The sequence below is a fragment of the Mya arenaria genome, chromosome 8 (assembly GCF_026914265.1).
Source record: "Mya arenaria isolate MELC-2E11 chromosome 8, ASM2691426v1".
NCBI classification, from domain to species: domain Eukaryota; kingdom Metazoa; phylum Mollusca; class Bivalvia; order Myida; family Myidae; genus Mya; species Mya arenaria.
This window is the reverse complement of record NC_069129.1, coordinates 49,396,417-49,418,776: the sequence shown is the minus strand read 5'-3', so window position 1 is coordinate 49,418,776 and position 22,360 is coordinate 49,396,417. Positions and strand designations below refer to the sequence as shown.

The 22,360-nt window shown below is 34.8% G+C and overlaps 1 long non-coding RNA gene and 1 pseudogene across 1 annotated transcript; both read right to left on the bottom strand.

Moving 5' to 3' along the window:
• Positions 1 to 6,680: 6,680 nt before the first annotated feature.
• Positions 6,681 to 11,595, bottom strand: LOC128243237 (uncharacterized). Its single transcript, XR_008262798.1, has 7 exons — positions 11,526 to 11,595; positions 10,754 to 10,881; positions 10,333 to 10,446; positions 9,075 to 9,181; positions 8,303 to 8,430; positions 7,882 to 7,995; positions 6,681 to 6,730 (listed from the first exon to the last, which is right to left on the bottom strand). It is a non-coding gene; the product is annotated as an uncharacterized LOC128243237 (long non-coding RNA).
• A 1,482-nt stretch (positions 11,596 to 13,077) lies between these two features.
• Positions 13,078 to 21,391, bottom strand: LOC128244323 (uncharacterized; annotated as a pseudogene).
• Positions 21,392 to 22,360: the final 969 nt, after the last annotated feature.

The window sequence follows — 22,360 nt, the reverse complement described above, 5'->3', positions numbered from 1 at the left end:
AGGCCTTAAACACTCATTTGAGGCATACACACCTTTAACATAGTCAGAAATGTGATAAATATGCAGAAAAGTTCGTGAATTCAAGATTTTCAGGACAAATTTAATAGAATAATATAGTCTTTTTGGGGGGACATTTTGCAATCAGTTTTTAACAAATCAAAGTAACCTCATCTTATTGAGTACCCAGGATGCATTTTGCAAGCAATTCAACCAGACGCTTAGAATTCTTTTACTTGGAGATGGTATTCCTTTCTTGAAAATCCTTTGCCGAGAGCCGGTTATGGAAAACCACAGAGACCACAGTTTTACCAGCACTGGTTTTCTTTCCCTTGAAAATTCCTGTGGCTACAGCACCAGCTGGCTAGTAAATAAGCCAATAAATTAGGGTTTTTAAAACATTTATACTGTATTTAAGTGTGTTTTTTTTAATGCATTAAGGAAAAGCTCTATTCTATATGAAGCTGCTCCTTTTTATTTATTTTGCCTTTAGAAATGTCCAAGTTTTTTCAATGATAAATTGAATAAATGAATGAATTAAGAATATATATGTAATGATTGATATAATGAATTAATGAATTATGAAAGGTGGCATTATTTCTTTAAATTGGATCTCATTGTGTTGCTGTGATTGTTTAAAGTATATTATGTTTTCTTGTCCATAAAGCAACAAAAATCTATGCACACTAAATAAAAACATCATTCTGCATCCTTGGGTTGCAGTAAGTTTTGTTTAATTCTTATAGGAATTTGGCATTTATTGTAATGGTTTGCTTACAAGAGCAACAAAATGTGTGAATAGATGCACAATACAGACCAAGACTGATACAAGTCAGCAGGTTGCATTAAAAACTAATATTATTATCAAAGCCACATCAGAAATGATTGACAACAATGAAAGACATTCTCATTTAGAATGAGAACACACAGTCTCAATGGGCTTTTATGACCACACTGTCTCACTTTGTACTTCAGTTTGGATACCATTTTCTATATTTATCTGAAGTACTATACAAATTACAGCATGTTGGCAAACACCAGTACAGCTTGGCCTCTGTGGGCGCTTGGTGGGGGGGGGGGGGGGGGGGGGGGGTCCTCCTTCAAACAGACAGTTCCCCCTGGGTCTGCTTCTAGTTAAAAAAATCCCTCCATTTATCTTTGGATGAAAGTGAGGCTTTCCATTCATTATTTACCATCATGTGGAACTATTTCCAAACATTAAATTGAAAAGTGAAGTAGTTTTTTTTTAAAAATGTCAAAAATATATAGAAAATTATATATTCTTAATTTATATTATGTAATATAGATTTTCACATTTCATACTCAAACTCCAATATTCTATGGCTAAGCACTGTCAACTGGTCAAATTTTCACCAGATAGCTGTATAAATTAAGAATTTATAACAATTAAAATAGGCCCACTCCCAAAGCTTCCCCTCTATATCAAAGCCCCATTTTTTCGAACAGACTTCAAAACTCCTATAGTTTCAGCTTCAGCTATTGCACACATACTGAAAGTTTTGGCAATGATATATCAAACACTAAAATGAATGAGACAATTATTAGCACCTGTGGGATTTTCATAAAACGCAAAACAGCCATTTCCATCAATGTTAAGCCGCAAACCTTGAAGAGCCATTAAATTTCCTGAATGCATTGGAATAATTTGACCAAGTAAAGTTTTCCTTGTAGCTTTTAATGGTGTCTATAGAACAGCACCAAAACTGGCCTGCCTACTCTTTAAGATTTTTTCTAAGCAAAATCAGGTTTTTCACTTCAAATCGGCTTAGTTTTTATATAAAAAATGACATGCGCCCAACTGGGAAATGCTCAACTTGTCAAAATTTGCTTTTCTGGTCCACTTCTATACAAAGAAAACAGAACTGTTTCAGTTTAACACAAGAAATTTAGTGATAATGTGTTAATAGCAGTCTAAGCCAACACTATAAATGCCAAATTAGTTGGCTTCGGGACAATGCGCAACAAAGAAATGGCAAAAAACACAACCACACTTAAAGTCATGACACTGCTAGTGTTTTCATGTATGAGGTGGCTACATGATGTAGAAAATGCAAGATAGCATTATTATGCCCATTTTTAAAAAAATTTCTTTAAGAATCTGTTTTGAAGGCTAGATTTGGCATTAAATTCAGTGTACAGCACTTCACACTATTGTCTATAAGATCTTATTTACACCTGATTGCATATAAATCTCACTCATTGGAATCATTTACACACAAAACAAGCACTACAGAGTTGACTAACATCTTCATTCCCTTCTGAAATATTGGATTCAAGCTGCATCCTCCTGGATTCAGATTGCAGGATACCGTGGGGCCTGGGGAAAAGGCCGCAGCTACTGAGCGTATTGGCACATCATAATCTGCAAGCATAACACAACAGCAATGTTTTTACACAAAAAACTATCTGTGCCACTTACTGTTAAAGTTTTGAAAAAGGCCTGTAAACACTCATTTGAGGCATACCAAAAACCTTTAACACATCGTTCATAAAGTGTTGATAAATATGCAGAAAGTTCATGAATTCAAAAGATTTCAGGAACATTTAATAGAATATATAGTCGTTTGGACATTTTTGCAATCATTTTTAACAAATCAAGTAAACCTCATCTTATTGAGTACCCAGTATGCCATTTTTGCCAGCAATTAACCAGACATGCTTAGAATTTCTTCTTACTTAAGATGGTATTCCTTTCTGGAATCCTTGCTGAGGAGCCGGTATGGAAAACCACAGAGACCACATTTTACCAAGCACTGGTTCTTGTCTGAAAAATTCCTCTGTGGCTACAGCAACCGCGGCTGGCTATTAGAATAAGCATTTTAGGGTTTTTAAAACATTTATACTGTATTAAGGTTGTGTTTTTTTTAATGCATTCAGGAAAAGGCTCTATTCTTTATGAAAGCTGCTCATCTTTTTATTTATTTTGCTTGAGAATGTCAATTTTTCATGAAATAAATTGCATAATGTAATGAATTAATGAATATATATGAATTATGATATAATGAATTAATATGAATTAATGACGGTGGCATTAGTCTTTAAATTGGGATCTCATTGTGTTGCTGTTATTGTAAAGTATATGTTTTCGTGTTCCATAAGCTGAAAATCATATGCCCTAAATAAAACATCATTCTGCAATCCTAGTGTCAGTAAGTTTTGTTTAATTGCTTATAAATTTTGCAATTATTTTAATGTTTGCTTAAAGAGCAAACAAAATGTTGTGAATAGATGCAATACAGACCAAAGACTGATACAAGTCAGCAGTTTTCATTAGAAAATAATATTATTTTCAAAGCCACATCAGAAATGATTGACAACATGACAAGAAATTCAATTTAGGAATGGAAAACAAACAGTCTCAATGGGCGTTTTGACCAAACTGTCTCACTTTGTAACTTCATTTGGATACCGTTTTTTTTTAAATATTATCTGAGTACTTACAATTACAGCTGTTGGCAAACCCAGTACTACTTGGCCTCTGGTGGGCCTTTGGTGGGTGGGGGGGGGGGGGGGGGGGGGGGGGTCTTCCACAACAGTTCCTCCTGGTCTGCTTCCTATGTTAGAAAAAAAAAATCCCTTCATTTATACTTTGGAATTGAAAGTGAGCTGGTCATTCATTAGGTTACTCATCATTTGGCACTATTTCCAAACATTAAATTGAAAGTGGAAAGTAGTTTTTTTTTAAAAATGGTGTTCAAAAATATATAAAAATTCTATATTATAATTTTATATTATGTAATAAAGAATTTTCACATTTCATACTCAAACACCAATATTCCTATGGCTAAGCACTGTCAAATGGCCAAATTTCAACCAGATGGCTCTGTATAAATTAAGATTTATAACAATTCTAAATAGGCCACCCCTCCAAAAGCTTCCTCTAATCAAGCAACATTTTTTTCAGACAGACCTTCAAAAACTCCCTATAGTTCAGCTTCAGGCTATATTCAACACATACTGAAAGTTTGGGCAATGATATATCAAACACTAAAATGAATGAGACAGTATAGCACCTGTGGTATTTTCATAAAAAGCAGAAACAGGCATTTCCCTCAAATGTTAAGCCCGCAAAACCTTTTGGAAGAGCCATTATTTCCTGATGGCATTGGAAATAATTTTGACCAAGTAAGTTTTTCCTTGTAGCTTTTAATGGTGTCTATAACAGCCCACAAACTGGCCTGCCTACGCTTTTATCAAAGATTTTTTCTAAGCAAATAGGTTTTTTCCACTTCATCGCTTAAGTGTTTTATATAAAAAAAAATTACATGAGCCCAACTGAAATGCGCCTCAACTATTGTCAAAATTTGTGCTTTTCTGGTTCCACTTATATACAAAGGTAACGACTGTTCAGGTTTAAAACACACAAAGAAATTTAGTGATAATGTGTTAATAGACAGTCTAAACAACACTATAAATGCCAAATTGGTTGTGCTTGTCCTCCGGGACAAATGCGCAAAAAGGGAATTGCAAAAAACACACCAAAAAAACTTAAAGATTCATGACACCTGCTAGTGTTTCCCATGTATGAGGTGGGCTACATGATGTAAAACATGCAGAGATAGCATTTATTATGCCCATTTTTTAAAAAAATTTTTACTTTAAGAATCTTTTTGAAGGCTAGCTTTTGTTGGCTTAAAATTCAGAGTACAAAGACCACAAGGCAGCACATTCACTATTGTCTATAAGATGCTTATTTATACACCTGATATTTGCTATCAAATCCACTCATTGGCATCATTAACACAAACAAGCACTAACTAACGGTGTAGTACTTCAGCGGAGGGGCTCCATATGCCCGCTCTGTTGGTACCACTATCTTCTTCGTTTGCTGTGATGTGTTGATGAGGGCGGAGATAGGGGGCGTTTTGCCGTTCACTTTTTTTTTTTTTCTTCTAAGCCAAATAAGGTTTTTTCTTCCACTTCATCGGCTTAGTGTTTTTATAAAAAAATGACATAGAGCCCAACTGAAATGCCTCAACTTGTCAAAATTTTGCTTTTCTGGTCCACTTATATACAAAGGTAACAGAACTGTTCAGTTTAACACAAGAAATTTAGTGATAATGTGTTAATAGACAGTCTAAACAACACTATATGCCAAATTGTTGGCTTCCGGGACAAATGGCGCAACAAAGGAAATGGCAAAAAACACACCAAAACTTAAAGATTCATGACAACTGCTAGTGTTTTCATGTATGAGGTGGCTACATGATGTAGAAAATGCAGAGATAGCATTATTATGCCCATTTTTAAAAAAAATTTACTTTAAGAATCTGTTTTGAAGGCTAGATTTGGCATTAAATTCAGAGTACAGCACTTCACTATTGTCTATAAGATGCTTATTTACACCTGATTTGCTATAAATCTCACTCATTGGAATCATTTACACACAAACAAGCACTACAGAGTTGACTAACATCTTCATTCTTCTGAAATATTGGATTCAGAGCTGCATCTCCTGGATTCAGATTGCAGGACTACCGCCTGGGGAAAAGGCCGCAGCTAACTGGAGCTTATTGGCACATCATGATCTGCAAGCAAGACACAAAAGCAATGTTTTACACAAATAAAACTATCTGCCACTACTGTTAAAGTTTGAAAAAGGCCTGTAAACACTCATTTGAGGCATACACAACCTTTAACTATAGTCATAAATGTGATAAATATGCAGAAAAGTTCATGAATTCAAAGATTTTCAGGACAAATTTAATAGAATATATAGTCTTTTGGACATTTTGCAATCAGTTTTTAACAACTCAAAGGTAAACCTCATCTTATTGAGTACCCAGATGCATTTTGCAAGCATTCAAACCAGACATGCTTAGAATTTCTTCTTACTTGGAGATGGTATTCCTTTCTTGAAAATCCTTGCCGAGAGCCGGTATGGAAAACCACAGAGACCACAGTTTTACCAGCACTGGTTCTTGTCCTTGAAAATTCCTCTGTGGCTACAGCAACCAGGCTGGCTATTAAAATAAGCAATAAATTAGGGTTTTTAAAACATTTATACTGTATTAAGGTTGTGTTTTTTAATGCATTAAGGGAAAAGGCTCTATTCTTTATGAAAGCTGCTCACTTTTTATTTATTTTGCCTTGAGAAATGTCAAGTTTTTCAATGAATAAATTGAATAAATGAATGAATTAATGAATATATATGAATGATTGATAGAATGAATTAATGAATTAATGAAAGGTGGCATTATTTCTTTAAAATTGGGATCTCATTGTGTTGCTGTGATTGTTAAAGTATATGTTTTCTTGTCCATAAGCTGAAAATCATATGCACACTAAATAAAACATCATTCTGCATCCTATGTGCAGTAAGTTTTGTTTAATTGCTTATAGAATTTGCAATTATTGTAATGTTTGCTTAAAAGAGCAAACAAAATGTGTGAATAGATGCACAATACAGACCAAAGACTGATACAAGTCAGCAGTTTCATTAGAAAATAATATTATTATCAAAGCCACATCAGAAATGATTGACAACATGAAAGAAATTCATTTAGGAATGGAACAAACAGTCTCAATGGGCTTTTATGACCAAACTGTCTCACTTTGTACTTCAGTTTGGATACCATTTTCTAATATATTATCTTGAAGTACTTACAAATTACAGCATGTTGGCAAACACCAAGTACAGCTTGGCCTCTGGTGGGCAGCTTGGTGGGGGGGGGGGGGGTCTTCAACAGACAGTTCCTCCTGGGTCTGCTTCCTATGTTAAAAAAATCCCTCCATTTATACTTTGGAATTGAAAGTGAGGCTTTCATTCATTAGTTACCATCATTTGGAACTATTTCCAAACATTAAATTGAAAGTGAAAGTAGTTTTTTTTTAAAAATGTCAAAAATATATAAGAAAATTATATATTATTAATTTATATTATGTAATATAAGATTTTCACATTTCATACTCAAACACCAATATTCTATGGCTAAGCACTGTCAACTGGCCAAATTTCAACCAGATAGCTGTATAAATTAAGAATTTATAACAATTTAAAATAGGCCACTCCTCCAAAAGCTTCCTCTATATCAAAGCAACATTTTTTCAGAAACAGACTTCAAAACTCCTATAGTTCAGCTTCAGGCTATATGCAACACATACTGAAAGTTTGGCAATGATATATCAAACACTAAATGAATGAGACAAGTATTAGCACCTGTGGTATTTTCATAAAAAGCAGAAACAGCCATTTCCCTCAAATGTTAAGCCGCAAACCTTTGAAGAGCCATTATTTCCTGATGCATTGGAATAATTTGACCAAGTAAAGTTTTCCTTGTAGCTTTTAATGGTGTCTATAGAACAGCACCACAAAACTGGCCTGCCTACTCTTTTAAGATTTTTTCTAAGCAAAATAAGGTTTTTCCACTTCATCGGCTTAGTGTTTTATATAAAAAATGACATAGAGCCCAACTGAAATGCCTCAACTTGTCAAAATTTTGCTTTTCTGGTCCACTTATATACAAAGGTAACAGAACTGTTCAGTTTAACACAAGAAATTTAGTGATAATGTGTTAATAGACAGTCTAAACAACACTATATGCCAAATTGTTGGCTTCCGGGACAAATGGCGCAACAAAGGAAATGGCAAAAAACACACCAAAACTTAAAGATTCATGACAACTGCTAGTGTTTTCATGTATGAGGTGGCTACATGATGTAGAAAATGCAGAGATAGCATTATTATGCCCATTTTTAAAAAAAATTTACTTTAAGAATCTGTTTTGAAGGCTAGATTTGGCATTAAATTCAGAGTACAGCACTTCACTATTGTCTATAAGATGCTTATTTACACCTGATTTGCTATAAATCTCACTCATTGGAATCATTTACACACAAACAAGCACTACAGAGTTGACTAACATCTTCATTCTTCTGAAATATTGGATTCAGAGCTGCATCTCCTGGATTCAGATTGCAGGACTACCGCCTGGGGAAAAGGCCGCAGCTAACTGGAGCTTATTGGCACATCATGATCTGCAAGCAAGACACAAAAGCAATGTTTTACACAAATAAAACTATCTGCCACTACTGTTAAAGTTTGAAAAAGGCCTGTAAACACTCATTTGAGGCATACACAACCTTTAACTATAGTCATAAATGTGATAAATATGCAGAAAAGTTCATGAATTCAAAGATTTTCAGGACAAATTTAATAGAATATATAGTCTTTTGGACATTTTGCAATCAGTTTTTAACAACTCAAAGGTAAACCTCATCTTATTGAGTACCCAGATGCATTTTGCAAGCATTCAAACCAGACATGCTTAGAATTTCTTCTTACTTGGAGATGGTATTCCTTTCTTGAAAATCCTTGCCGAGAGCCGGTATGGAAAACCACAGAGACCACAGTTTTACCAGCACTGGTTCTTGTCCTTGAAAATTCCTCTGTGGCTACAGCAACCAGGCTGGCTATTAAAATAAGCAATAAATTAGGGTTTTTAAAACATTTATACTGTATTAAGGTTGTGTTTTTTAATGCATTAAGGGAAAAGGCTCTATTCTTTATGAAAGCTGCTCACTTTTTATTTATTTTGCCTTGAGAAATGTCAAGTTTTTCAATGAATAAATTGAATAAATGAATGAATTAATGAATATATATGAATGATTGATAGAATGAATTAATGAATTAATGAAAGGTGGCATTATTTCTTTAAAATTGGGATCTCATTGTGTTGCTGTGATTGTTAAAGTATATGTTTTCTTGTCCATAAGCTGAAAATCATATGCACACTAAATAAAACATCATTCTGCATCCTATGTGCAGTAAGTTTTGTTTAATTGCTTATAGAATTTGCAATTATTGTAATGTTTGCTTAAAAGAGCAAACAAAATGTGTGAATAGATGCACAATACAGACCAAAGACTGATACAAGTCAGCAGTTTCATTAGAAAATAATATTATTATCAAAGCCACATCAGAAATGATTGACAACATGAAAGAAATTCATTTAGGAATGGAACAAACAGTCTCAATGGGCTTTTATGACCAAACTGTCTCACTTTGTACTTCAGTTTGGATACCATTTTCTAATATATTATCTTGAAGTACTTACAAATTACAGCATGTTGGCAAACACCAAGTACAGCTTGGCCTCTGGTGGGCAGCTTGGTGGGGGGGGGGGGGGGGTCTTCAACAGACAGTTCCTCCTGGGTCTGCTTCCTATGTTAAAAAAATCCCTCCATTTATACTTTGGAATTGAAAGTGAGGCTTTCATTCATTAGTTACCATCATTTGGAACTATTTCCAAACATTAAATTGAAAGTGAAAGTAGTTTTTTTTTAAAAATGTCAAAAATATATAAGAAAATTATATATTATTAATTTATATTATGTAATATAAGATTTTCACATTTCATACTCAAACACCAATATTCTATGGCTAAGCACTGTCAACTGGCCAAATTTCAACCAGATAGCTGTATAAATTAAGAATTTATAACAATTTAAAATAGGCCACCCCTCCAAAAGCTTCCTCTATATCAAAGCAACATTTTTTCAGAAACAGACTTCAAAACTCCTATAGTTCAGCTTCAGGCTATATGCAACACATACTGAAAGTTTGGCAATGATATATCAAACACTAAATGAATGAGACAAGTATTAGCACCTGTGGTATTTTCATAAAAAGCAGAAACAGCCATTTCCCTCAAATGTTAAGCCGCAAACCTTTGAAGAGCCATTATTTCCTGATGCATTGGAATAATTTGACCAAGTAAAGTTTTCCTTGTAGCTTTTAATGGTGTCTATAGAACAGCACCACAAAACTGGCCTGCCTACTCTTTTAAGATTTTTTCTAAGCAAAATAAGGTTTTTCCACTTCATCGGCTTAGTGTTTTATATAAAAAATGACATAGAGCCCAACTGAAATGCCTCAACTTGTCAAAATTTTGCTTTTCTGGTCCACTTATATACAAAGGTAACAGAACTGTTCAGTTTAACACAAGAAATTTAGTGATAATGTGTTAATAGACAGTCTAAACAACACTATATGCCAAATTGTTGGCTTCCGGGACAAATGGCGCAACAAAGGAAATGGCAAAAAACACACCAAAACTTAAAGATTCATGACAACTGCTAGTGTTTTCATGTATGAGGTGGCTACATGATGTAGAAAATGCAGAGATAGCATTATTATGCCCATTTTTAAAAAAAATTTACTTTAAGAATCTGTTTTGAAGGCTAGATTTGGCATTAAATTCAGAGTACAGCACTTCACTATTGTCTATAAGATGCTTATTTACACCTGATTTGCTATAAATCTCACTCATTGGAATCATTTACACACAAACAAGCACTACAGAGTTGACTAACATCTTCATTCTTCTGAAATATTGGATTCAGAGCTGCATCTCCTGGATTCAGATTGCAGGACTACCGCCTGGGGAAAAGGCCGCAGCTAACTGGAGCTTATTGGCACATCATGATCTGCAAGCAAGACACAAAAGCAATGTTTTACACAAATAAAACTATCTGCCACTACTGTTAAAGTTTGAAAAAGGCCTGTAAACACTCATTTGAGGCATACACAACCTTTAACTATAGTCATAAATGTGATAAATATGCAGAAAAGTTCATGAATTCAAAGATTTTCAGGACAAATTTAATAGAATATATAGTCTTTTGGACATTTTGCAATCAGTTTTTAACAACTCAAAGGTAAACCTCATCTTATTGAGTACCCAGATGCATTTTGCAAGCATTCAAACCAGACATGCTTAGAATTTCTTCTTACTTGGAGATGGTATTCCTTTCTTGAAAATCCTTGCCGAGAGCCGGTATGGAAAACCACAGAGACCACAGTTTTACCAGCACTGGTTCTTGTCCTTGAAAATTCCTCTGTGGCTACAGCAACCAGGCTGGCTATTAAAATAAGCAATAAATTAGGGTTTTTAAAACATTTATACTGTATTAAGGTTGTGTTTTTTAATGCATTAAGGGAAAAGGCTCTATTCTTTATGAAAGCTGCTCACTTTTTATTTATTTTGCCTTGAGAAATGTCAAGTTTTTCAATGAATAAATTGAATAAATGAATGAATTAATGAATATATATGAATGATTGATAGAATGAATTAATGAATTAATGAAAGGTGGCATTATTTCTTTAAAATTGGGATCTCATTGTGTTGCTGTGATTGTTAAAGTATATGTTTTCTTGTCCATAAGCTGAAAATCATATGCACACTAAATAAAACATCATTCTGCATCCTATGTGCAGTAAGTTTTGTTTAATTGCTTATAGAATTTGCAATTATTGTAATGTTTGCTTAAAAGAGCAAACAAAATGTGTGAATAGATGCACAATACAGACCAAAGACTGATACAAGTCAGCAGTTTCATTAGAAAATAATATTATTATCAAAGCCACATCAGAAATGATTGACAACATGAAAGAAATTCATTTAGGAATGGAACAAACAGTCTCAATGGGCTTTTATGACCAAACTGTCTCACTTTGTACTTCAGTTTGGATACCATTTTCTAATATATTATCTTGAAGTACTTACAAATTACAGCATGTTGGCAAACACCAAGTACAGCTTGGCCTCTGGTGGGCAGCTTGGTGGGGGGGGGGGGGGGTCTTCAACAGACAGTTCCTCCTGGGTCTGCTTCCTATGTTAAAAAAATCCCTCCATTTATACTTTGGAATTGAAAGTGAGGCTTTCATTCATTAGTTACCATCATTTGGAACTATTTCCAAACATTAAATTGAAAGTGAAAGTAGTTTTTTTTAAAAATGTCAAAAATATATAAGAAAATTATATATTATTAATTTATATTATGTAATATAAGATTTTCACATTTCATACTCAAACACCAATATTCTATGGCTAAGCACTGTCAACTGGCCAAATTTCAACCAGATAGCTGTATAAATTAAGAATTTATAACAATTTAAAATAGGCCACCCCTCCAAAAGCTTCCTCTATATCAGGCGTGAGACCACAGTTATTTTTACTATATGTTTCATATAGACACTAACCTGGCTTTTGACTTTATACACACCCAAATTGAAAAACAAGGACATGGCATCTCTAGAACAATTCAAGACACAAAATATAATCACAAGAAAACACCATGTTGACCATTGACCCGACTGTCAAAATTGAGTTCAAATACATAACCCTTCCGCCAGGGAGTCAATCGGCTACAAACAACTAATTTTCAGACTTCCACAAGCTATGATTTTTCCAATATTTACATTGAAAACTATCAATTTCTGCAATAGAGTGTCAAATTCAGTCAAGTTCTCTGCAAAAAGAACATTTTTTGCTTCTTTTTCATTCAATTTTAATAAAATATTGATACTTGAACACAAGCACTCTTTGTTTCTGTATTCACATCCGGATCTTGGTCAACGGGGGGCAGATAACTGTGGTCTTGAGCCATATAGAGTGCTTTAATCACGTGACCATGGTAAGTCACGTGATCGCTTTATACAGCCGATTGTTGACACGTCTCTATCAAAATTATATGCATCTCCAAACGGAAAAAAGCTCATCGACTGGAAAATCTTCTTTATCGTCTGGAAATATTGTGTGTCATAAATTGCAAACGTTTTAAATGTGATGAAAAAATAAATATTTTGTAACGCATGTTCTCAAAAGCGCGGGAAAACAGGTGCCCGTATAGTTGTTTATTTCCTGTTTTGATGAAACCGAAAGTAGACTGCATATCCTCCTGGTTAGCACTTCATTTAAAGCCTGGGAAAATATCTGGTGGTTTTATTTTAAGAAAATGCAGAAAAAAACAACCATGTCAAGTAAAAAATACGTCTTGGCAGTCAAAATAGGTACAATTTCCCGACGTTAAAAACGACTAAAATAGCCCCAGATATGCTATAGAATGCACCACAGACGTTCCCCATTTAAAAAAAAATTCGGGGGGGGCATGCCCCCGGACCCCCCTAGTGTGCGTTGACATTACGATGGATGTCCCGGAATCGACCCAAGAAATTATCACATGTATGTCTAAATACAAGACATATGAATTAACTGATTACTTTATATATCAGTTTTAGTCCACCTTATTTTCATGGCAATAACGAGTATATCAATGTCAATTAACAACTATTTTCATCACATAACCTTCGGGCATCTTTTTGAGTGTTTCTCTTAACATTTGTATAGTGTTCACTTCATCTTCTGCTGTAAGTACATATTTACATGGAATCACAACGCCACCACCACTCTCAGATAGAGCAGGCCACGGTGGGAAACTGGGCGTTGGTTCACCAGTCATGATGGCACACACGTGTCCACCCAAATCAAGTACATTGTAAAAACAACTTGCAAGAATGCGTGGTACGTGGCCAATTGGAAGTGCAGCTATATCTGACAACTTCAGCTGTCTTTTATCATCGGTTACCATGTCATGTAAAGTGATATCAAACTCAGAAAGTCCAGGAATCCACACAAGGCATGCATCTTTATCCTTGATGTTGGTATATTCCCTATCTACAACAAGCTTTGTCACAGGGTCAGTTATTGGAGGTGGCATGTCCTCTGGAAGTACAGCATGTCTGTCTTGCAGAGCAGTATCTGCAAGTAAGTCCAATCCTGTTGCCTGACTAGTTGCTTTGCTTGGATGAGCCTTTTTATGGAGTTTTCGGTAGACATCAAAACATGGTGAAATGCCTTCCATATCGTATCCTTCCTCAATCCTGTTATTGTACTTGTCACGAACAGGAGTGGCCAGAGTTTCTTCAAATACACTCAGAGCTCCTTTTGCTCTTGCTGTCTCATGCAATTCTTCCTGATGCACTACCACAACAGCTTTTTCTTCCTCAACAAGTGACTTGCCTGAAAATGTTAAAACCAGGCTTTAACATTTCACTTGTGATCTTCATAGAGTCAACTGGGTATATGCCGGATGACTTAAACGCATTTATTACAGTGAGAGGTTTGTAGTAAAACTACAGGACGCTCTTGCCCAGCATACTTATCAAAGTGATCAATGAATTAATTGAATGTTTTAGAATCCATCCAGCCCTTCTTTGTGTATGCAATGGCACTACCCTCTAAAGAACCATTCAGAGGGTTGTATGATCTAGGGTTAGGTTCAGGGAATACGAAAAAAGGTGGCATCATCTCTCCAGTTGCTCTGCCGCAGTACATCACGGTTAGGCGCTGCTTTCCTGCAGTAATGTGTGGTACTGCAAGGTCTCTCCTTGTAGGGCCTATAACCTTCACTGAAGCACTTCCCATGTTAAAACCGGACTCATCTGCATTCCATATGTGGCTTGGTTTGTCCAGACAGTCAATGCTTATCAGAAAGTTCCTGTATTTACTGTACCACTCGTCAATAACAGATTTTGACAATTTTGACCGCTTTAGCTCCAGTGGCGTTTCCGTCCTTCTGTCAATGATGTTGCCATTTCTGTGTTTGAATGCTGTAAACCACTGGTAACTAGGTCTACCATCTTTAAAAGGTGTTTGCCTGTTTTCTTTTTTGACTATATCTTGAACAAAGTCAAGGAACTCACAAACGCGTAAACCCATTCCGCGCTGGGCCATTTCACTTAGCCATTCGGCCATGCTTTTTATACCCCCCAAAACAAAGTTTGGGGGGGTATACTGGAATCGGGTTGTCCGTCTGTCCGTCTGTCTGTCCGTCCGTTTTTTTTTTGTCCGGGATTCATCTTTGTCGTTATTGAACAAATCTTTTTCAAACTTTCAAATATTAATGACCATGATGTAAACCTGTGCCTCCGTGGATTTGGTCAGAGTCGCATGATCCTGAGTGGAGTTGTGGCCCCTTAATGAGTTAAATTGGGCAAAATTAGCTTTGTCCAGGATTCTTCTTTGAAGCTATTGAGCAAATCTTTTTCAAACTTTCAAATATTAATGGCCATGATGTAAACCTTTGCCTCCATGAATTTGGTAGGAGTCACATGATCCTGAGTGGAGTTGTGGCCCCTTAATGAGTTAAATTGGGTAAAATTAGTTTTGTTCGTCCTACTCCTTCGTCATTTTTGAATGAATCTTTTTCAAACTTTTAGCCATGGTGAGAACATTTGCCCCTGTGATTGTGGTTGGAATCACATGATCATGTCTCCAATTATGGCCCCTGAATAAGTTAAAATAGGCAAAAATTATACAGCTTTGTCTAGTTATTTTTTGTCTCAAAACCATTAAATCAACATGCACAGGCCCGGCACAGCTCCGAGCACCTGATTTTATTTGTTGAGAAGACCAAAAATAAATGATAACTATCTTAGTGTTTGGCTGTGAAATGTCTGTATTCTTTTCAGTGCACATGCACAAACTGCTATGCAATCCACTAAATTAAATCCATGAATGACTAAATGGAATATGGGGTAGAAGCTTTTATTAAAGGCATTCAAAAAGATTAAACAGAATCAGTTTGGTGATCCTATAGGTTGAAAAATGAGAGTGAACACTAAATAGAGAGATTCAGTATTCTTTAAATAGATTTTCCCTTTAAAAACATAATCATCAATTTTCAGATTGCATTGTGTCTTATAATCCTTATCTTATCCTTAGCTCAAAAGACAGAAAAATAGCTGTAACAATATATAAAATGTTTTTAGAGGTCAGTTTGCTGAACTATGGGTCCTAAAAACTATATAGGTAGCTCATGAACCCCAAACTGGCATAAAATGTTCACACATACTAGATATTGAAGAATTTGTGTTGGAACTGTTTTAACACTTTTTTTTCTGGAATTTCAGAAGCCATACGCATGCGGCGTCGCAGGGTGTAACAAGCGCTATACAGATCCGAGCTCGTTAAGAAAACATGTGAAAAACCACAATCAGAAAGATCCCGCAAAGAAAAAGGTTAGTAAACCAGTCCAGGAAAAACACTGCGCAGTCTGTATTTCACTTAAGGAGAGGTTAATTAATAATAATTACATTAATAATAATGAAGTAACTTGCAAAGATTTTTTTTTTTATTATTTTTACCGCCTGTGCCTTGCAAATTGGGAAAAAAAGTCAACTTTGGGGAAAATACAAAATCAAGCCAAAATAGCCAAATTTAATGGAAAATATAAATGTTTTAACTTTTTTATGCATACATTATGCTGTGAAAGAGTAAGTCTTGTCAAGATTTTGTCCATGCCAAAAAATAAGTTGTCAAAATGATCAATCTGTGAGAGTGCAGTTTTAAAGTTGTTTTTTTTTCAATAATTTTTAGAGAGAACCACAGTCCCCCCTCGTTACCCACAATCAAAAACAGGTCCCCAGTGGTCGTGTTAATAAAGATGGGTGACCGAGTAAAGGTTCTAATTACTTGGTTATTGAATGTCAGTTAGAGCATTGTTCATGTTTGGCCTATATTGACAAAAAAGTCTCAAATGAAACTGTTTTTTAATTTGTTAAAGAATGATTTACAAAAATGGTTTGGAATCGAGTTATCGCGAACAGATACGTAAACTTTGCAGCCGTATAATTAAAAAGAATGTAGGTTATGCAGAAAGGTAATCCCTTTGTCAGAGGGAGAATTTTTTTTTGAAAAGTCATCGTTAAGACCTGATTTAAAGAGTGCTTTGTGCGATGTTTGATGAAGATTTCAACACCTTTTTAGAGCTCTTGTTTGCTAGGGAAATGAATCGTATACAAAATAATAAGAACAATTTCCAAAATGATTCAGCAGATATAGCTTTTCAAAAGAAGATTTAAATTTCATATTTTTTTTTCTCTTCGTAATTTCAACCAACATGAGCAGAAAGTAGTTATTTTCTATTTATTTAAGGTAGTATTTCTTTTTCCCCCTAAGGTTTCAAAGCATGGTAAAGCTATGTTTATAAAACGTTTGTCTATGGACTGACGTAAGAAGAAATGTCAGCTTGGGAAAATTAATTTTTCATGCATTACAGTTTCAAATGACAAAAGGTTATATGAATAAAAATTTAATGTTTGAAAATTTGAATCCTCTTAACCCATGTAGTACATTGAAAAGAAGTAAAATGGAAAAGAAATCTTTTACATATATAAGTTTAAACAAGTTCATAATGTATAATAATTTTGTTTTTAATTAAATGTTTTTTTAATGAATTGTGAATCAAAAAACCTCTGAAAAATTATTTAATTTTTCCCATGATTTCAGCTGATGTAGAAAAGAATTGTTAGATAATTTCCCCGTTTTCCAATGTTTTACAGATGAAGCGGGAAGGGGAATTACCGACGGGAATGCTGGGCACATGTCTCACAATACAGCAGCTTCACACGAGCAATGCAGAAAATACGCAACAGGGAGAAATCTATCCTAGTGAGTATTGCATGAAAGAAATGATTAGAGCTCACCCAAGACAGTTAGATTTTACTTATATATTTTACAACGATTGCAAAACAAGTTATTACAACATTATACTATTCACTCTCATTGGCACGATTTTACGCGAGACTGTGGTCTTGTGATGAGGGGGAAACCCGAGTACCAAGGGGAAACCCACATATCCGGCTTGGTAACCACAAAACAAACAATCACCCGGGCCAATGGAACCTGGGCCCCAAGAAGCGAGTGTGCAAACCACTGCACGAACCGGACAACCCACAACAGTTAACATTCTTATGCTAACATGATACAGAGCAAAGTAGTGCCATCTCAATCATTAAAAACAACAACAACAGCAACAAAAATCAACAAACAAGCTGAAAATGTTTGACCTCAAATTATTCTATATCTTGACCAATAAAAAATGAAAAAAAACATTAAGTCACATATACATGAATGTTCGGGTCAATGGATTAAAATTTCCCCTGTACTTAAATGGGGAAAACAAAATCTATATAACTCTTATCAGTAGAGATTTCTTTTCAGGAAGATAAAATCTTGCGATAAATTTTAAAGTAACTTTTATTGCTTGTAAGTGCTGTTAATATACCTTTAATAATACAATTTGTTATTTAGTATAAACTTGACAATAGAAGAAATATAATGCTTCAAGTTATCAAACATATCATATTTTGTAGTTTTGTTTTCTGAAAAGTGATATTTTAATGATTTAACCGTATATTACAAAGTGATTAGGTACGATAACCTCTTTAAATATCTTTGAACTAAGTGCTTAATGAATAATTTAAAAGGTTAACTTATTTAGATCTTCAAAAACTCATTAAAGTTCTGATAATTAAGAATTTGTTTCATAATACAAAGGTCCGTTATTAATGAGATTTTAACGAAATGACCTGCCCGGCCATAATGGGACAGAAGAAACGTAATGATATTCTTCATAATATGTCTACAAAATGTCTACTATAACAAACTTATCTGCGAAATCAGCTGCGATTTCTTGCGAAACAAAGTCACTGTGCATTGTGACCTTTTTTCTTGAATGACGTCAAAAACTGTTATTTTACCTTTAGAGTACTGTTTTTAAGTTTCCTTTCAGTCGAATATGATATTACAGTTGAACAATAAATCATAAGTTGTTATTAAATAGGCATGCTTGTTCTATTGTGCAAAAATGACTTTTCTTTGTACGCGTCACTTGTTCCTTGATTGAACATTGAGAAATGTCACTCCCAAATAGAGATCAGGGTTTCTTGCAATAGCAATCTATTCATAGCGGTCCACTGCCGAAAATAATACATAATTGCGTTGTAGATTTAAAACATACTATTGTTAGCTTGAGTCAGGATTTGTTTAATTTATACTTAAATTTTAAGAAAGTTGACCGTAGTAAACCTTACTGACGTAATGGTGAACACTTAAGAATATTTAAAATCCTGTGCATTGCTAAGAGATTTTTTCAGTTAAAGATATGTCCTTAAATGCTAAATTTGAAATTGAACAAAAGCGCTATTTTACTTCGTATTTAAATGAAGAAAAACACTTCTTCTTAAGTCGGAAAAATGATATAGCACTTACATGGGTGTGTATTTGTGAAGTAATTATTGCTAAAAAATTTGAATACTTTACTTATTTGTTAATCAGATTTAGAGTGCAAAGCTCCGCAAATAAGCAAACACGTCGGAGTCAAATTTCTTAGTACCAGGCCGTGCTAAAATCGCTGTCATGGTTTACGTCATTAGCATGTATTTATAGTTTGGGAGAGTAATGTTGACTTCTGCTTAGCAAAAACCTTTTCTTTGATAGGATATTCTAGAATTACTTGTTAAAAAAGTCCTTTAGGGTTTTTTTTGTGTTAAGCCGCCTTAATTTGATCTATTGCTCAGCAAAAAATGTTTTATTTAATGGAACTGTAACAAAGTTACAAAGTTTGGGGGGGGGGGGGGGGGGTATACTGGAATCGGGTTGTCCGTCTGTCCGTCTGTCTGTCCGTCCGTTTTTTTTTTGTCCGGGATTCATCTTTGTCGTTATTGAACAAATCTTTTTCAAACTTTCAGATATTAATGGCCATGATGTAAACTTGCGCCTCTGTGAAATTGGTACGGGTCACATGACCCTGACCAGAGTTATCTCCCCTTGATGTGTTAAAGTAGGCAAAATAAGCCCTGTCCGGGATTCATCTTTGTTATTATTCAACAAATCTTTATCAAACTTTCAGAAATTAATGGCCATGTTGTAAACTTTCGCCTCTGTGAATTTGGTACAGGTCACATGACCCTGACTGGAGTTATCTCCCCTTGATGTGTTAAAGTAGGCAAAATAAGCCCTGTCCGGGATTCATCTTTGTTATTATTCAACAAATCTTTATCAAACTTTCAGAAATTAATGGCCATGTTGTAAACTTTCGCCTCTGTGAATTTGGTACAGGTCACATGACCCTGACTGGAGTTATCTCCCCTTGTAGGCAAAATTAGCTTTGTCCGGCCTAACTCCAGGGCAAACAACCTAGACATGGAGGGGTGGGGGGTATTCGTTAGCCTATGGCTTACAGTTCTAGTTTCCTCAGCTGATGAAAAGACAGTTTCCGGCCCCTTAATCTTTTCAATGTCTACTTACCCTGAATACCTCCTATAAAGAAACCCATACGAGACCCCATATTCTCTAGCTGCTTTTCTTAGTGAAAGTTTTTCATTACATACACTGTATAATGCTCGACGAACATTAGCCGCTTTCTCTGGAGTCATTTTCTTTCCCCGATACTTCTTTGCTATGGCTTTGGCTGACTTCTGTGCTGGGCTCCTACACGAAGATGCCGCACCCCGTCGTTTAGGACCCATATTCTGCAGTACAATAAGAATTTCAGTTTGAAACATCACCTTGTTTTATAACAGAAAAAAGATAATTTCTTTAAATATGAAGAAGGCACCATCAAATTAATCTAAGTGAGTTTATAATTTTTATGGACCAAAAATTAGTTTTCCTGGTAATGCATCTGAAAACGCTTATTTTATTATTATTATACTCTACTACAAGATATCAAAATTGCAGAAAAAATACAGTTACTGTAATAGCATAAAAAAGTATTTTGGTTTTAGTGGGGTTCAAACCCACACAGGTAAAACGAAGAAAGAGTAGAAGACAGCTGGCTAGTCCACACGGCCACCCAAACTTTAACTAAAGATTTTACAAACCATGAGCGAGTAACTTTGATATTTGTTTCAAATAATTTATTTTAAGTGTACCCTGCTACAATATGATAATGTAAATGTGATGTTCTGTTCCAGATTCAAATGGTTACTTACCTCCACCAACTCTTCTCAATAAATTATGTTGTCAACTCTGCCCAAATTCAATCTTCATTCATCTGTAAAACACAAGTGATATTTTTAAATACAATCACAAACTGCATGGTTTACACTTATGGAAGTGGCAATTCTTGATACCAATTAAAACACAGGCGTCTTTTAAAAGCTGATAAATATCAGTTTTATGATATTAAGTGAGTACAGTACTGTACATCATATTTATGTAGGATAAAAAATCAAACATTTGAAACTAAATTAGATATGTGTGTTATAATTCATATTTTAATCATAATTAAGTAATATAAGTATCCAGCAATGTTTGTTTTATGTTTAAAAAAATCGGCAATGACAAACTGGTACAAATTCACTATTTTGAGAGAACCCCTCAGACTCACTGCATGAACAAAATGGCGGTCCGCTATTGGTTAATTACCCACACGTAATTATGACCGCCAAATTCTAACAATTCATTGATGAAATAAAAGAATGTTATGCATTTTTAAGAGGTTATATATTGGCCTTTCATAAAATGTATAAATTGTTCACTTACACATTGTAGTTGGACGAAAAGTTCTCAGAAAAAGCACATGTTGCAATCAAATTGAGGCCGGAACAACTGGGTCACGTAAACAGTTGCATCGAACGTTCGTATGATACAGATGATTTTGAAGTTCGATTAAAAAAATATTTATTGTGATTTTCACAATCACTTTAAAGTACATAACTGCCAATTTTCAGAAAAAAATACAATTAAATAAATTTTATAGCGTGTATTCAACAAGAGAGTGATCCGCTATCGGTTATGATCCGCTAAGGGTAACTTGACTTAACTACATTTTTGTTGATATTACTGAATCTTGAATTTTTTTATGAAACAGGAAACTGCATATTTAAAGAAATATATTTCAGAATACAATTTATAACTCCGGGTCTTCCATAGTGCCAAAGTGGGTGGGGAAATGATATAAAATTTTAAACATTAATTTGACTGTAAATCTTGCCTCAGTGAAAAGAAGCTTTAATTTAGCTCTTAAAACATAAGGTAATGTGTGACGTATACAAATTTATTGAGAATGTCACTTTAATAGTTGTATAAGAAATGGGAAATGACAACACCAAACATTCTTTTTTTAAAAATGTATGCTATTTTTTCAGAGCCTTCTGTGCATGGGAAAAAGACGTTCCAGTAGACCATGATGGAGAGGAAATCGAAATGGGACTGCTTAAGGAGTACAAGGCCAAGCTTCTTGTGGATAAAGACGTCATACCAGATCCAGTCTCATTATCTTCCGGGTGGACAGGTGAAAAAAAGGCAACCAGCAATGGCCATCCATTTATATCACTGACATATCTATGTATATTGAGGGATGTGGTCATAGTGCAGTTATGAACAAGTTAATGAGTGAATATAAGTTAGGGAAAGCATACAGATATTTTGACAGTGGCTGGGTCCGGGAAGTGTTCATTCATGAAATAAGACATAACAGTGACAAGTGTGTGCTTAAGGCCAAAGTAACTCCCTCACAAGGCACTAACAATGCTTGTTATAATGTGTGGATATGTGTGAGAAAGGATCTGCCAGACAAGCCAGGAGGTGAGATCCTGAGTGCATACTGTACGTGCACAGCAGGGATGTATGGGACATGTAACCACATCGCACGGGTGCTGTTTCGGTGTGAACATTAAAAAAGAGAGTTTAGAAATGCCGCCAACTGTTTTGGAAAATGCAAAAACCTCCTCCTCAAAAGAAGACTTCCTTAATAAAATAAACTTAACAAG